Consider the following 18,526-nt stretch of genomic DNA (forward strand, 5'->3'; position numbering starts at 1 on the left):
CGATCATGTTACCACGGAATTAATAATAAGGTGGCTCCATATAATTTATCTATTTGCAAGATCAAATAAAATTCTCCTAATACTAAACATTCAGTTACATAAATATATTTAAATACAAGAATAAAGTATAAACTAGTTATTCTTGAGGTACTTTTTAAATGATCAAGTATTCTCGAATAATGTACACTTCTCTCTTAATCTGCTTAACTTTCGTCACGGAAGTATTGCTCTCAACATAGACTCTGATAAAACACAGAAGTTCGCTACCTGAGAAGTGTATCGCAGAATGATCCGTGTAGGTATTTATATATTGTGGTTACGTTAATTCAAATGATAGGAAATATAATTTTGATTTACAGATTAATATATTACATGATCAATTATTTTGTATATACAGAAGATTATATTGTTGTTGATTATGTGTAACCATAGTAGCGATATTAATCTTAACAAAAAAGTTATTGTATTCTTACTTATTGGGTTTTCCCTGTCAGGTAACTGAATGCAAGCTTGTTAATGCTAGCTCGCTGACTGAGTTTTGATGTTCAATCTGAGGCTCTGTTGTGTCTCTCTTGCGTTGTTTAATTGTAACGTCTATTGCTGCATAGTCTATCCACCTAAATGGCTGAGCATTCACTGTTGCATTTTATCCTCGGAGCTGAATGAGTCTAGCGTCCTCCACCTCTGACAAGCGCTTTCCTCCTCATCGCTTCTTCAATCAACCAACAACTTCTTTTGTTACATCATTCATGTTCAACTAACTCTTCTACGAGTTTATTTTCTTCTTAATGTGTTGCTTTTCATAGTAGAATCTCTGTCTACCATAACACGAACAGTAAAAGTTGAGCTTGTGGAATAAATAGCCCGATCTTTCATGTTGCTACTCTATGCCAGCATCGCTAGAACAATTGCTGGTTAAAACCGAACATAAACAGGAAAAGAATTATCGTTAGCCCAGAAGTTATAGCTGTACTCTAATTTTTACTACTTTTTGATTTTTTGAAGGAATCGACCTCTTTTTACTCTCCCAGACTTCTGGTTCTACAGGCACAGAAATCTTTATGTTAAATGTTTTTTAAATAAAAAAAAGACAAAGAAAAGAGCAACCAAGCTTTAGATAAAGTGTTGGAATAAAGAAGCACTTTCTCCAAATCAGGAGGCGCGAATGTGAATGACTAAAATTAGAAAAGTAAGGCCAACATACCAACGTAATTAAATTTCTTTTTTGTTTTCTTAGCACAAACGCACACTAACACATGAATGTAACAACACTGTGTCGCTTTAACGACCAAGGTCAATTTGGGCAACATCGTTAACTGAATAGAAAACATCCCACCCGGTAAAGTTTTCTGCAACGGTGGGGAGACCCAGCGAACAGTTGCTGCAATCAACTGCACTTGACAATGCTTCTTTGCTAGTAAGCAGCCAGCGAAGTGTTTATTTACACGGAAAATTTTGCGTTTTATTTGCTGTCCGTTGAGCCATACAACACTTGTGAATCATAATTGACATTTCGTAAAGGGAAGTATTATAATTAGGTAGAGTTTCGATTTTCCTTTGTTCGAAAAAAACATGTTTTGAGATACCGTAAGTTTTCACCCATATTCTTCTTCGAGTTCAGTAAAATGTAATCTAGACCAGTCGGACGGGCTGTGACCTAAATGCAGAGCATAGAGGGAGAGATTTCCTGCCATATCTTCTTCATTCCAGCACTGGAAGAGGAGCAGCCACTGTTATTGACTCAGAATCATGACCTGTCTTTATTTGCCTCTTCACTACTTTCTACTCTTCCCTTTAAAGTAGGGCAGCCAACTCTTTGGAAGCTCATGTTTCTTGAAAAAGAACTTTGTCTAACTTTTCCCATAAGACGTTGATGTTATTGACGTATCTCCCATCCTATTGGTGTGATCTTTCTTAAAACATGTACAATTATAGTGATCGATCACCTCTACAATTGTGCATAGTTGCAGATCCCTAGAAGTATTTTTTTTTATTATTCCTAGAAGATAAGTGGAAGTGTTGAGAAACAAATGTCTCATTAATTAAATTAATTAAATATTATTCTATCATCTCATAATTGACATTATATTATATAAGTTTATACTTACGAATAATAACAATAATATTTAATTACGATTTGGCTTTTCACTGCTAAAAGTGTTTTAGTCAGTTTAATCTAATAGATATACACATAATTTTATAAGCGGCTTGTAGGCTTATGATGAATTTCCTAAGTGGCCCACAAGATCATTTGGGTTGGCCATCCCTGCTCTAAAAGTTCTCCCTAAAAACAGTGCTCAAACCATCCTATATGTGCAGATACCTGTAGCTCTGAATCTCCAAAGCAGTCGCTGAAATATAGTACCCCTTACAATCTAATTGCAGATGCAAGCATTAGCACTCATCACAGCTCTCAATACATTTACTCTCTGTTGATAGATTTTCATCGAACCTACAACCTCTTGAACCTCCCAACTCTCAACTCTGTAATTTTTCAAACATTTACTCTAATCATATTATTCGACGTTATATAATTTAGTTACAATTTTAGTTACCCCGGTTGGTGTTAAGAATCTAGTCTAGTGTTTCATTCGATTAACTTAGTTTATCCTCTCGATACTTTATATACATAACTCCCCCACTCGTTCTCTACGCTTTAAAATTACATGTCAAGCAAACAGTAGGACTTCAAAAATTGAAGAATACATTTGGCAAAAAAGTCAAGTAAACATAATTTAGACCTATTTACTTTTCTACTTTCATTCTACTTCGTGAGAAATTTTCTACAAATAACTTTAAATTACTTGGAAGGGAAAAAAAAACTTGGATGAATCTTTAATTTGTTGCTTCATGTATGGAGCGTGTAATTATAAAACATGAAGAAAAAGGAAAATACGAGAATGGGCAAGTTATTTTTATTAACAAAAAAAAAGATGGAGGTGCGGGTCTAATCAATACATAAAGAAGCCGATGAGCGACAAGCACAACCGGGGTTGGTGACAGTGTGAGTTTGTGTTCGTACTTCAAGTTAGAGTATGCGTACACAAACACAGACGGGCACACGGTGGTATTTATGTGTGCGTCAGTAAAGGTATGTTAAAAAAAAAAATCCAAGGTTCAATGCAATACAGGGAGTAAAAGCTCAACAGATAGAGATAGAACATGATACCCATCATAATAGAAGTGTGTCATTACTCAAAACTCAACTTGCTTTTTCTCAAAGAAATGAATGAAAAAAGACTAGGTCTGGGAAAAGTACTGAATGCCATCAAGAAAAAGAAAAGAGAAAAATACACAACACTGAGGAGGATTAGACCATCTTTAGAGAAACTAAAGAACGTCAGACAAAGTGAAGAACCCGTCAAGGTTTCCTGCAAGAACCAGCTTATCTCCATTTGAAATACACTGAAAATTCATTCAACCTGTCTGTCTGCCACTTTGTTAAATTCCCGAATAATTCCATAAGATAAATTTTCAGTTTTCCTTGCTACTGTAAGAGCTATATTGCATAGACTATTTTCTTATTTGAATACTCAATGGAAGTGAATAATTGTCGCCTGTTTGCTAATTTAGAACTCATTGAAACCCTCGCACGACTGTTTCTTATAAAAGCTAACAATTATTTACCCCTGAATGATGTACACTGATTGACCAAAATTTGGAAACCAAAATAGGAAAATCTGTCGGCCAAATATCGTATATGATGATGATAACACGAGCAGTACCGTCACTTGTCATACTGATGAATGTAACAGAGTGAACCTGTCTCAAAAAAGGCTTGACAGATAAATGAGTCATACAAACTTTGGTACTGTTTATAATTTTGAAGCTTAACCTGTTGCCCACGTTTCTACGAGGATTCCCATTAAAACATTTAATATTTTATCAGCTTAAATGTTGATTTTTAACTTTTACTTCAAACATATTTCCCAGAAAATTACCCTACGCATCGTCTCATACTATTACATGTGTAATATTTTCATATAGAAGTCTAAACAGAACTCCAGTTTAAAAGAATATTACCTTAATGTGTGTGTGACTTACAGAATGTTTTTTATTCTGTATTTTGAAACGTTTTCCGGAGAACAAGGATTGAAGTGGAATTCTGGAGTTCCAGTAACAGAATCATTTCTCGCAGTAAATACTCGTAATTATGTACAACATTGAAGTCAACTACTTTTTTAATAAAAATACGTAAGAGACATCTACTTTTACGACTAACAAAGATGGCTCTCGATCCATCTGGCTTCCTCGCCTAGCCCACAGCACTTTCGCATTCAGGACATCCCATTCGTCCCATTTGGAATCTTTCATTTAACTACAATCATATTTATAATAAAGATCTGCTCAAGATTGGACTAAATAAATGTTAAAAATTTCAATTTTTCGGCAATTCCAAAATTTACTCATAAAATTGTCTATACTGTGAAAAACGGCACACTTAATCGCCAGTAACTTCAATGCTTCAGGTACTTGCCACGTGATTTTCGTACAAGTTTAACGAGGAGAGGGTGACATAAGCGCGTACTTTGTACAATTTGTAATGGTAAATTACAAAGAAGAATTTTACCTTGCTGGTGCACATAGTTTTCAGAGGTTCCAAAAATAACTTCTCTAAATAACTTACTCAAATATGATGCTTTGCAAAAGAAAGTAAAAGTATTGTGTAATCTAGACCCCCCAGGGGTGAGATATTAAGTCAGTATTTAAAAATAGTCGGATATTAAGCAAAGCAGTTTAATAAATACAGATGCGCGAAGTTGACATAAACAGAAGATGGTGTTGGCGCCACGACCCGTGGCTAATAAATTTATTGGTCTGACATGACAATAATGATGTTAATACTAAACAAAAAATGAAAATAGTTTCGTGCATTTCTTTTTTGGCGGAAATATAAGTCTAAGAGGAAAATCTTTTATTGAGATGTAATATATCTTCATTTATGCAAGAGGTAAACCAAATTTATACCAATAAAAAACTTCTTTTTTTTTTTTAGCAATGTGTTGAAAAAAGTCATTTTGCAATTTTTGAATTGTGCTGACTTTTAACAATGAGAGAAGAATTGATTCTTTGAAATTACATACCCCAAATCACAAGAGATGTGTAGAAGAAAAGAAAGAGATTCATTGTGTACCTGAACTTTTTCTTTGAAATGTCGTTTCTCTCAGGGATCCTCCATTTGCACTTTAAAGTCGGCTGTATGCCTCCGTATGCCCTTGTTCAAATGTTAACAGATTTAGATTCTGCCAAAATAATAATCAAATCCTAGCGTGCTACCCTTTATTTTTTTTCTCTCCATAGAAGCCACCATATCTTACGTCCGAAGATGAAGAGTTTATAGGTAAGGACTCTTTAGGGAGGCCGGCAGTGAAGCAACCAGTCGAAATATGAAACTGAACAATCACAACACTCAGATAGTACCGGTTGGTCAAAAAATTTCAATGGATTTTTAAATATAGTATTTCTCTTAAAAACTAGCAATCAATAAACTTCATGACTGCATAACTTTCATTCATGCGGGGTTAGAGTAAATAAAAATAATAAGATTAATTTAAATCAAATATTGCTTTTCGGTAATAATTTCGTACACTTAATAATTCTGGTGAAATAAATATATTTTTTATTACATTTCCAAAATACTCAGTCTGTACGGAAAATGAGTCACTAGAGTTGGGTTGATTTTCAAGGCGTACTTCACACTGTAATTTCCTTTGAGATCATGAAGCGAGATACTTGAACTCTGAAGAACCGTCCATCTAGCTTGGCACCATGTCCGCATTTAGCTGCTACGCTTCCTACTTTACATTAAATACCCGCCATCATTCCTCTGACCAATATCGGCCAGTTCGATCGAATCAGCGTATCGCGAGATACTAGACGCTATTGCAAGTGTTTTTGCTATAGATTTCGTTTAATGCGTCGGCAATTGGAACTGGTAAACATGAATGTTCACTTCCTCTGCCGTCGTCCGACAATTGATCTGATCCGTTAGCAGAAAGTCGCCTGATAAAATAAGTGTAGGATGGAATAATAAAATAAAGTGCTCCTCAAGCCCTCCTTTGCTCTGCGATGACCACCTTTTTACAGAGATAAGTATCTATAGATCCCATTTTGTATATAATTTCTTAAACTTTAAATTGATAAAAGACTTACACACGACTCAAAGGAATAAACGCTTCTAACAAAACAAAAGACAACAGGTTAAAACTCTCTCTGGACACCAAAAGAGAAGAAGTCAACAAAAAAGTGAAAAAAAAGTTATAATAATCAAGTTGTTTAAAAATTATTTAAACAGTTATTTGTATTATGCAAATATATAGTAGATGGCTCCCACAACTTTAAAGGAGAACACTAAATAATGCAGCCACGAACTAACAAAGTGTCCCCACCACTTCAAGAAAATTTACCGTCTAGGAACGTCCTAAAGAGTTCGCCAACCGAAACATTTGGAAGTTGGCCAACAAAGTTAGGCGTAATTTAGTATTATTCTTATAATGACGTATTCATCTACTCTTCAGATCAAACTTTTTGTTGTTTCGTTTTTGTTTCATTCAACCCTATTCGTAATAACTACTAAATTCTCTTAAAATGTTTTTTAGATTAATCATTAAAATAAATATTAATAAAATTCTAAACTTTTACTTTCTGTAACATTTCTTGGTTTAAATAGCTTACAATTTTAAAAAGGTTAAAAAACTTGATTAAGCTGAGATGTTTCGGACTTCACTGATACTGAAGATGGTCTCAGGAAAGTCCGTAACATTTCAGATGTAAGGAGCAAGCCATGAGGTGGAAGTAAATACAAATAAATGTTCAGACCAACGGAAGAAATTTAAATTGGCCCTGAATAAAAGATAAGGAGAGACAGCCTCAGCAAAGGGCTGCCAGCCGTTTAAAAAATAATAAAGACAAATTATTGACTCCATTAATGGAACAGCTTACAATAGGTCGCGGGGTGATCTGTCTAGTTACGAGCAGCGGACTACTGAAGAGGGTGGGTGGTCGATGGTTGATTCGTTCTCCAAAGACATCCCTTGAATTCCAACTTAACTGTTATTAAGTACACTGTAATGTGTACAGAAAGGTCCTTTGTAGCACACAATCCACGCAGGCCAGATATTTCATAAAATATGATTGATAAATCAGCTAGAGTTCAACTTCGTATTCAGCTCTCTACGCAGAGACTAAATAAGTCTCTATTTGCACAACCCTGCATTTACTATAACTTCATGAAGACTTCATACAGTGTACTGTCCACCTTTACCTGGTATCAGGCGTAGCCTGGTATCCTATTATTCCCAATTAACGAGGCGAGATTTCAATCTCATCACACTTTCAATTCAACAAAATGCTCCGTAATCTATATTCTTCTCATTTTCAAGTTTTCTTTATCCCTGTTGGGCCCTTTCATTACACATAGTACAATTCGAGTAAATGTTTAAATTTGAGAAGCCCTCAATACAAAATAAGCAGTCCACATTATCTACCATCTTCTTTCTCCAAAGAACTCGGAACTCTCTGATTTGTTTTCTATTTCTCACAATGTACAACGCCATTCTCCAGTCAAAAGAGGAACTTAATTTCCTATTTAATATTCCACTGTATTCAGCGAAGCAACTCCTTTCCTTTGCAGGATGTAGGTAACAAAATTTCAGTACTATCGATGTGAGAGTATTTATTACTGTATTACTATTTGGTCCTGGTGAGAGAATCTTGGGATCAATAAAATGGTTAATATGTTGATTAAATACTCGAAGATTAAAAATAAGCTTCGGAAAAACCGAATATTTGCACACCATTCTACCCAACTAGCATGATACGAAAAGAAACTAGATTTACGCTGAATAAATTGTTAATGGTGTAACGAGGAACGCAACACTATAATCAAATTATGATTCTGTCTTAAAAAATCCTGTTTTTCGTTCCAGGATCATAAACTATTTGCCTGTTCAGTTGCAATTATCTAAGAAGTGCTATACATACAAGTTCTCACCATTAGCTAAAGATAGCAACACCTCCTTCGCGAAATATTGCAGGTCTCAGTTTTATTAGAATCTTCCTTGAAGAATATTTGCTGAATAATATTGTTTCGCACCAAAGGAGACTTTCCAAATGGGAATTTCCATTTTCAATTTAGAAAATCTCGTACAATAGCAAAAATTTCTCTGAAAGCAAAGAGACAATATGTTAATATGACGCACTAATAAAGCTGGGCGATTTAAAGACCCTCCGCATGGTTGGGAAGGGCCTCTTCCCCCTTCTGAACAGTAAATCCATTCAAACCCAAGCCACATTACTCACTCATTTATGAAATTCATATCAAGGGCAAGTGGCAATGTGTGCGTGTACCAAAGCCTGATTTCACATAAATTTCATTCACAGCTCCATTTTACAAAGGCATTAAAAGGAAATAAGTAATACAAATTGATTAATAAATAAAATCCTCAATTATAATACATTATTCAAATAAATAATTATATACTCAATTTGATGTGGGTACCCACATTGTTGTTCATAATATTGTAAATAAATAGTGATTAACAAACCATGTGATTGTGTTTGACGTAATAGAATCTCTACATTATCGAGGCAATCAATATTACCAGGGGATGGTTGGGCAAGCAAGCTCGCTCTGGCCCCTTTTCCTCTCTCGCAGATTACGGATGTTTTCGGCAAATATTAACGGCAAAACAGGAAGAAGCAATTAAGAAATATAATTATGCGAGAACACGATAATGTTTATGGAATAACAAGAACATAATTAAGTAGCTACAGAATTAATTATTATTTAAAAACAACAAAACAGATGAGAAATAAAATATTTATAAAATTAAGAAATTTCACGGAACGTTTCTTCAAGACAAACATAAAATGTTCATGCTTTTCAATATCAATATCTCCTAAGATGGTAAAAAAAGAATAATTATATTATGTGTTATGTACTAGGGTATGCTAAATGAAATTTTGTGTTTGTATTATAAAAAATAAAATAAAGTATCTAATGCTAATTTAAAAAAAAAAAAAAAATAGATCGAAGTTTAGAGTTTTAAAATCGGCTGAGGTACGAAAGAATAAGGCGACTCATGGAAGTGAAGACAATATAGTAGTCCCAATCCTCCAAAGAGCCTAGACATGTTCGGATACACACAGAGAATGCGAGATGACAGACTGCTCAGATGTTTGAGATGACAACCATCCTTTATCCAGAAATTGACAGGGTCGGGACAGGACAGGTAGACTGACAAAAGGTTTCGGCCGACTGGGGACTACCTGGACAGGAAGATCTGGAAGTATAACATGCTGGCAACCTTCCAGAGAAGCCTGAATAAGTACTTTTCGTAAAGTGGGCGAATATAATGGAAATATAAATTGATAAGGAAAAAAAACTTATTTTTAGACATAAAAAAGTAAAAGGACATCGATTTTAAATAAATACTAATAGCAAAGATGGTCTTTTAACGTTCCTGACAAAACATTTTCATTATGCAACCAACAGACAATTCCAGCTTTATCATTACATAATTAAGTTCGTACTGTTATTCAATTCCTGAGTTATTGTAACAATAAGGTATTCCTTCTTGGAAAATATAACGGGCTCTTTAAAAATAATATTTGTAACGTAACTTAATTATATATAAAAAAAAAAAAACACTTCTATTTGTAAAACTTAGGAATGCTTTAAAAACATCTAAGTGAATCTAGCGCATTCATATTGGTTTGGCCTATGGTCTGAAACTGATTTAGAAAGTCAGGGAAGAAGCTTTGTATTGAAACTGTTAATCATTAATTGACCTTCAGAAGTGTAAAAAGAAGGAAGTATGCTGAACTTTCTGAGGAAATAATAACAAGATGGATGTAGAAGTTTAAAAACAATCGTTTAAGAAGTTTAAAGGAGTTTTCCAAAGAAATAAATAAAAACCTCAAAAATCAATGTAGTAAGCTGGCTCTAAACCGATTAGTTTATTTTGTCCGCAAGCTTTATCAGGTTCTGTAGTGGCATCAATTCCAGGATATCTATTTTTAATTTTTCTTGATTTCTTTACTAACGAGGCGTTGGAAGCCTACACATAAAAAATATGGGTTTGGTTAATTACATCGCACAATAAGGTTACAAAGGGTAAGGTTGCAGAAGATTGATATGTCAATCTTGTAGTAGAGGAAGTGAAGAGGTACGTCTGGTTGGTAACAGGAACTTTTTTCTGGTGCTTTGCAGTTGCACTAACCTTTTTATCTTCGTTAATCACCAACTTACAGAGGTACTTGCAGTTACCTCGATAAGAATTACATTCACGTTCATAAAATCGATATTGCAAGGGGCTGCCAATCAGAATATATGATTAAGAGCTGGCTAAGTACAAAAGACCACAAATAGCCGAGTTAACCGCTTCATGAAACGATGCAACGCTTCGTAATACGAGTATATCATCCCACTGGCAATGTCTAGTGCAAGGCTATCGCGGAAGTCGCTCAGTGTAGGACTGCGCAGATTCAGTAGCCTAGAAGAGCTTACAATAGTGAAAGCCTGAATCCAGCTAAATAATCAGAGCCTACGAACTTGGTTAAATATAATCTGTTGAATAAGTATTGAATTTTGAAAGTATATTTGTGGGCAGAACTGGCGACATTTTTTAATCAGGAATTTAAACCAAAACTCAACATTTGATTGAACAGAGAAACATATTTATAGGCGAGAATGTTGTATGAAAGTTAAAGTTTGGTTACTGTAATCTGGGTTAGAACTGAGTAAACATTCTTTAGGATTACTCTACTTTAGGAGCAACATTAGTGCTCTTCAACTAGAAAGTAGATCAAATAATCCCCTTAGGACAGAACATAAAACAAAATTTCTAAGCAAAAAATTGCTAAAGAATTCTTACAAATACTTTTGGTTCTCTCTATAATAATGAAACAAATTGCTGCTGTAAGAAAAGTGACCAGGGGAACCAATAACTAGACAGTGTGCCCCAATAAAATCGACTTACGGCAGAATATTTTATGTGGTAGGTGTCACGCTTTTGGGCTTGCGGATCGTAGCATCTCTGACAAGAGTATTACTTCTACTGCGTCCATTAAAGACTCACGTTTCGAATACAGTGAAGATGCAGAAACTTAGTGAACAATGAACTACCTGATGATTAAAGGGGGACACGATTCAGAACTATAGTACCAGAAAAATTAGAATGAACCTGAGGACGAACTACACCAAGGAGAGGACACTAAAGTATAAACCCTTCGCTGCGTCTCCGACCTCACAACACCTTGCTATGGGCATTGTTTTAACGGTAAGGAAAGTCAGGAGCTGTAAGTCTTCTAGAATATGTAAGAGGCTCCTAAGGCTAATGTCGACAAGCCACAGGAAAAGCTCCAAAGAAGTTTTACAAAAAAAAAAAAAAAATAAAAATTGAAAATCTAGGATGGACGTTTACTTCAGGTAGAGAAGGTTTAAAATAATGTCCAGGGAAAAAAAGTAAAGCGAATAGAAATATCTGCTGAATTTATCATTTTTACTTCTAATAAACAAGTTATAAAAATCCAAGTCTATTAATAACAAAATAACAAGAGATAATCTACAATACTAAATGTAAACATCCAATTCATGATAAACTATTTATTGTCATGAGTTGTAATGTAACAATATATCCACATATTGAAGCTGCATTTAATGACAGTGATTACCATTAATTAATACCATAATACCTAAAAAATATATTTATTTGAATTCAGTTACTTTATTTGATTATAAAGTGTGTGTTGTATTCTACGATAGTCATTACCTACTAGTATGCTATTCATTACATTGCGTGAAGTTCTCAGAGAACGAAACAATGTTCTTATATGCTAATTACACATTTGAGCGTTAACAAAAAACTCAAAAAACAAGATAACTCAAAACTGACATTCACCTGTTCTAGGTACTGTTACAAATACTAAATTACCAGCCGAAATAGGTCCACCGAAAACTGGACTTTGCAAGAACAAATGGTTTGGACGATTAACTTAATTTTTTGCGAGTATTAGCCAAATTGATTTTTTTGGCAGTTTCAAGAAAAAGCAATAGAGGCTTTATATAAATAAAGTTAGTAGATTTAGGTGTTTTTCATCACTATACCAAGTTCAATAGAAATAGTTTAAAGTAATTTGCAGACAATTTGTTTTCATTCAGCATTATTTTCAGCTAAGAAAAGGAACTAAGCTAAGTTTTCTTGAGGAGCGAGAATAGGATTTGTATCTTAATAGATACTCTTAAACACAGCGGAACAAAGCGACTCAAACATCTGGGAGCCTTCCATTCAATTTTATATTGCGTAACAGAATTCACCACGTGTTTTCTTAGAAATAGATTCAATAACAAAGGCAAAAGGAAGTCCTGCCTACGCCTTCAAGACAACAGCTACGTCCCCGACCACGGACTCATTAAAGACTGTGAAGTTACGGAGACAATGTAACTTTCACAATATGGGGAACGTTATTTAGAGTTGGGTTTATTTTGCTAGTGACCACCATAACTCAGAACCCAAACGTAGATCCGAAGGATTCTGTAGAGACCCGCAACATCATTACACCAAACAAAACCATTGGGACGCACTAGAGTGCAAGCATTATTAATAATTGAACAATGGCCAATTTGTATGTCCAGGAATACAGAGTAAAAAATATACATTACCAAAAAGATAGTATAATTCAACAGAACATAGAGTAGGGGGGTGCTTTACCTGAAACAAAAAAATAAAAATTATTAGGATCACATTAATTGGAAATGAAGCAAATTCATGTTTTGGTAAATCCAAAAATTTTCAAATTCTATCGGGAAAGGAAATACATTTCTTAATCTAAACTTATTAACTCAACAACAATTTATTTTTTTTCTCGTTACTTACTACTTGGTTTCATTCTTTTTCTTTGGCTTTAAGAAGCCAGCAGAGAAGATTGGATATCCAATTAGTTTATCCGACACAGAGCCTTTTGTACCTCAGTGAAGCTTAAACCTCTTCCACCGCAATGTTTTACACCTGTGTGTTGAGAAGCGCCTTTACTTTCTTTTCTTTACTTCAACAATGGCTAAAACCATTTTCTCTCCAACCTTTTTACTTAATCCACCACCCATCTGTTTAGTTCCCGCACACACTCCTTAGTACACACGTATACACATATAGATACATCATTGGAATTATGCATGTTCAGTTTTTCTCTCGAGACAGGTGTCAAAACAAACAAGAAACGCGAAAACGTGATTAGCTATGGGGAAGTTGGAGTTCCTCAGAAAGATGGCTGACTTATTTTTTCCACAAACTTCAAGGAACCATGTTTTGAATAGATTTTTATTCAAATATCTAATACAAAATTAATATAGAACTTGCTCTATATTCTAGAACTTGCTGTTAAGAGTAAGTTTTACATTCATGACAAGTTCATCCCCTGGAAGGAAGGTTAACCAACCACTACTCCAAGGATATTTGTCAATATCCTTGAGCATATACAAATCGAAAAACATTAACAAGCTCCACTCTGACAATCCAATATTTTTGAGGTCTACTGAGGTAGTTGAAGTGAGCAACAAATTGGATTAGGCGTACCAAGATTCAAACTCCATATCCCAATGACCATTGTCACTTTCACATTCAAACTTTACACACGCTTACATTCCATGATAACAGTTCTTTGAGGACTTGGATTTTCTAAACCCTTGCCACTTCCAGCTGATGTCAGGTTCTTTCGCCTTAGTCATCTCTCTCACATGACTTATACATAACATCCCTTTCTTATCCAACAAATTTAACTAACTTGCCCAACTTTCCAAAACATAGGTAAACAGAAAAACTATTAAAGTTAAATCCCAAAAATAACGAAATGTATTCGGTGTAAAAGCTCATCCATTTCCTTCGAACTAAGAGAACTAACAATACTTTTCACAAGCATAACAATATTCTGAAACAATCAATGATAACGGAAAATCTGGCCTTATGCATCTGCCTTAATACCTTAATTAAGAGATCCATTTTAAATGAATCAACGCATCGTTCAGATATCAATGAATTTATTTTACAATTATGTTCGTGTTTATGTTCATTATTCAATAAATACAAATCTAAGGCCAGAGCCAACAACTTTAAATCCCTTTCTTTACATAGGAGAGCAGTAATTAGTTATTGACAATTTGTAATAAACAATTGTTTGCGCTCACAAGCAAAATACCAAGTAAATTTGTGTGACCGACTCGCTGGTTTCGATTACCTTTTAATCCCATCCACTGAAGCACAAACAACGTGAAGGCCAGAGTACCTGTAAAACTGCCGCAACTTTATTACGCACAAATCTCTGCGAACGCACCCATTTCATTCACTCCCTCTCTTTTGCGGTTACGCTCCATTTGAATCAAATATAAAGTGATTGCATATTTTTTCAGGCGGGCTTAACATCCAACTACCAATTAGGGGTCGGGTCGGGGGCAGAAGCTCTTACTATAAACAATGTTTTCTAACAAATAAAAAGTAGTCATAAGCGGGATTCGAACTGGGCATCTCCCACTTACAAAGCCATGCTCTTGACCACTGACCAACACCCACCCCTTTGAAACAAATATGGTGAAACAAAATTAAATTGTTGAACAAAATATGTGAACAACTGAGATCTGTTAACGTTAACCGACTCAAGCATAAATGAAGTGAAAGCCACGGTTTGTATCTGCAAATCTGGCGAAGCCATACCATTTCTACGTCTTCTATTTTTGCTAATCAACGCGAACAGTGTCAACGTTAATTATTTCTAGTCTTAAACCTGAATAATACATGTGAGTGTGCGCCCAAATTGCGAGTGCTACGCCCAGTGCGGTGTTTTCTAGTTCCAGGAGCGCCCCTCTCACAGTCTGTCCTCAATAGAATTTCCCTGAAAAAATATTTTAAACAGAAGTTGTAGAGCTAGATAGGTGCACTGGATGAGCTAAGTATATGAACAAACATACACACAAATACACTACAAATTACCAATTTCTAATAAAACTTTTTTGGGCACAGGAACCTCCCCTCAAACGTAAACGTTTACGCTGGAAACTCAAAAACTAAAATATGCCATGGTCGCAATACTCCCTTACAAGATAATGCCATGGTCGCAATACTCCCTTACATAATGCCATGGTCGCAATACTCCCTTACATGATAATGCCATGGTCGCAATACTCACTTACGTGATAATGCCATGGTCGCAATACTCCCTTTCATAATGCCATGTTCGCAATACTCCCCTTACATGATAATGCCATGGTCGCAATACTCCCTTTCATAATGCCATGGTCGCAATACTCCCCTTACATGATAATGCCATGGTCGCAATACTCCCTTACATGATAAAGAAAATAAAAACAACTAGTCTATCTACATGACTATCAAACTAGTGTTCGATAAGGTGCATTTTAAAGTTGACATAGAAAGTGAATGGGGAGGATGAATGATAGAGGCATGAGATGGCTGACAGATGTGGCGGCAGTAACAGAAGTAAAACAGTTGCACAAGTGCCCAAGAGATCTGGAGAGAGATAGAGCAACTGGTTTTAAAGAGGCACGTGTTGCATCTCTACAACACGGTCGTAACAAGTAGGAAGTGTGCGCGTGGTTGTGATGCATTTGCTTGTGTTGATATGTAGGCAACTGGAAAGAAGGATACTAGCAGACTCTGAGATGAGCTTAATCACACATGGACACAAAGTATGAGATCCCAGGCCTGACAACAGGTTCACTGACTCAAACATCAACGGTCAAGGTCGTAGCCACTGCAAACATACACTCACAAAGAGGTTTATCTCTATCGGGAGTTCCCAGTTATAAATAGTTCTTCGCTTTCGTAAAAAAAGTAGTTCTTTGCTTAAAATGCCATTCTCTGTTGCATTGCACATCCGTTACCCCTATAGGGTTACGGCGCCGGCTTTTCGCGCTTTGCCACGAATGGCGGCCAAAATAAAGAATTTCTACAGACAAACCGACCCTCCGTACAACTCCAGCAGCTACCAATGCCACCAAACGACATTGTTCTCCGCTTAGTCATCATGGTATTTCTAAGTAATAAGTAGGGAGACCAACTTGTTCCTCCACAAAACCATACATCTTTTAGTAGAGAAACTCTGAGACGTCCTATCCAAGATAGGAACTACATACAGAACGTCCTTCACTGCCTCCTTGACCATATAGGTAAAAATCTATTATTAAACTTGAGAGAACCAGTTGTACTTAAGGATATAAAGATTGGTGCGAAATATTTGACATCGCATTCTCTGACTTCCTTTTTCCTTTGTATTTCTTTTTCTTTAAGACAATAGTAACATCTAGCATGACTCATTCACTTTTTCTTTTTACATCTTTCAAAGGAAAACTTTTCTTAGAAAATTTCCATCTACCTATCCCCTGTTCCATAATCTATCTGCGCGGGTTCTTATCTCTCCCAGCAATGGATATTAATTCTAGACCATTCTTCTCTAGCTTCGCCATCTGACATCTATGCTGGGACACAATACTCTGTGTACATTGTATAACTGCTCAAGCAACACTCCCGGTTCATTGGAAATGTACTACCCTATTGGGCCAACTTCGGATAAAGATTCATTTAAAAAAACGTTTCTAGAAAAAGTATTAGATTCTGCAGTTCGGTATTGTTTTTCAGTTTGCCTTGAGTTCATCCTTAACGGATTCATACTCTTTCCGAAGAACTTTCCTCTCAAAATATATGATATTCGCCAGGCTTTGATGTGGCACAATATTAAGATTCATATTCGGCGCTTTATACATTGACCTTGGAAGATCTAAAAAGCAATAGCTAGGTAGATCTAGAGATCAATTAGTATAACTAATCAGGTTCGAACTCCACTCACTGGCTGCACTTTTTTAGCGACTCTTTGACGCACAATAATAAATAATGCCAGCAGTACGAGACTTCGACCAGTCCTGTCAGCAAAGGATGAAGCCAAAGAATAACTGGACCGAAGGAAAACCAGCCCATTCTGGCCAAGAGTATCATCCTGCTTCTTCCCCTAACCAACCATTCCCTAGCTCACGGAAACATCGCTCCCCTCACTCCCTCTTACACACCTCACACTCTCTCCTTGCCCAGTTATTTCAAAATAGACTTTTCTTCTACATATATATTCGTGATATCGCACGATGATAAATAGTTCTTTAAATATCAGCTAGAACCCAATAGGAAGCCCGAAACCTCAAGAATAACATCCCGTTATCCACTATTTCATTTATGTTTCCGGGCAGTGGCAATTTTTCTGAAAATGTTTTCAGAATTTCCAACATGGAAAGTGATATTCTGTTTAAACATTGTTAAGAACGCCTGCCTAAATTTTTGAATGAAAAGATTCGCCCATGGAGTTGTGATATGACGAAAAAGAGACAAGTTTATTTGTTCAAAAGTTGGTATTTCAAACGTGGCGGTGTGCTTCGAAGATACCAAAGTGATATCCCACAATATCAACTATCAATGATCAAGTCGATCATAGACACGACTCGTATGCATGCTAATCTGCGAAAGTCATTGGAAAAATAAAGTGTGTCCTTTCATCTCTATCATGCGCATGTCCATATTTTATTTGGAACGGGGGGTTCCTGGAATCTTGGCCCCGACATTACACCACCTTAGTTTTGCGCAAAAAAAACTATTTCGGCTTTCACCTAACCACTAATAATAATTACTTTAAAGAAAGATGTGGGGGTATTCTCAAAATTTTAATTAAAAATTGACACTTCCTAACTTTGCTCTGAATTAGTGCTACGATAAGAATTCAGTAACAGTGCTTATCTTCCAAGGAGAAAGAATGCTTGCGACAATCACAACGTTTTTTATGTCCTACAAGAAATAAAGGCTCCACATGCACAACACATCTCATCACTTCTTCAACATGAAATCAAATTCGGCAGACAAAGTCCACAATGTAGAGGTTACAGACACAATACTCTGCCATGCAGAATTACTGCGTTTTGTGCAACCTCGATTGTGTTGGAATAGATATAATTCAACAAAGACAATTTTATGAGAACTCATTCTGATGTACTGTATCGAGGCTGGCAGGTTGAATGGAAATGAGTGTGAAGGTTGAGTAAAAGATTGGTGAGAATAAGCTTTTCTGTCGGTTAGGAGGCCCATTTGCTGCCTGGGGTCATACGTCTTGAAAGAAATAATTAAGTACTAAATTTCTCACTTACTAGCCGAATTAACTGGAGTCTTGAATTCTTACAGGGCTTGAAATACCAAAACAAACCTGTAAATTCCTGGATCAATCGCTCTTCCGGCCGCCAATTCTAACCAACTCTATTAATCACCATCTACCCCTCTTTGTGAACTCGAGAAATAAGTGATTCCCATTGTTCTTGTACGCTACTTGCCTCACTTGAGGGCTATTCCAATTATTTCACTTCAGGATTTCTTTTCCATCGACTACAAAGCTGGTCGTCATTGAAATAAATAAATAAAGACATGGAATGTACATGAAATGAAGTGGGGAAAACACATACCGAAGCAATACTGTATAGCGAAGTCCA

The 18,526-nt window shown here is 35.7% G+C and overlaps 1 protein-coding gene across 14 annotated transcripts in view; it reads right to left on the bottom strand.

The window, feature by feature from the left end:
• Nucleotides 1-18,526, bottom strand: part of Pde9 (phosphodiesterase 9) — a 136,177-nt gene that overhangs the window by 88,841 nt on the left and 28,810 nt on the right. For 6 of the 14 annotated variants that reach the window (XM_074117386.1, XM_074117383.1, XM_074117379.1 and 3 more), the window contains exons 4-7: nt 14,776-14,883; nt 12,879-13,010; nt 12,665-12,713; nt 7,994-8,165 (exon numbers count right to left, since the gene is read on the bottom strand). The exons of 2 other annotated variants lie outside the window; for them this stretch is intronic. The gene's annotated coding sequence lies outside the window, so the exon portion shown is untranslated. Of the gene's footprint in view, nt 1-5,134; nt 5,394-7,993; nt 8,166-8,546; nt 8,691-12,664; nt 12,714-12,878; nt 13,011-14,775; nt 14,884-18,526 lie in introns of those variants that run through there. 6 more of the 14 variants (XM_074117384.1, XM_074117381.1, XM_074117380.1 and 3 more) reach the window with 6 other exon arrangements.

The sequence above is a fragment of the Rhodnius prolixus genome, unplaced genomic scaffold (assembly GCF_049639745.1).
Source record: "Rhodnius prolixus isolate KJV_2025 unplaced genomic scaffold, Rpr scaffold_2, whole genome shotgun sequence".
In the NCBI taxonomy this organism is placed as follows: Eukaryota; Metazoa; Arthropoda; class Insecta; order Hemiptera; family Reduviidae; genus Rhodnius; species Rhodnius prolixus.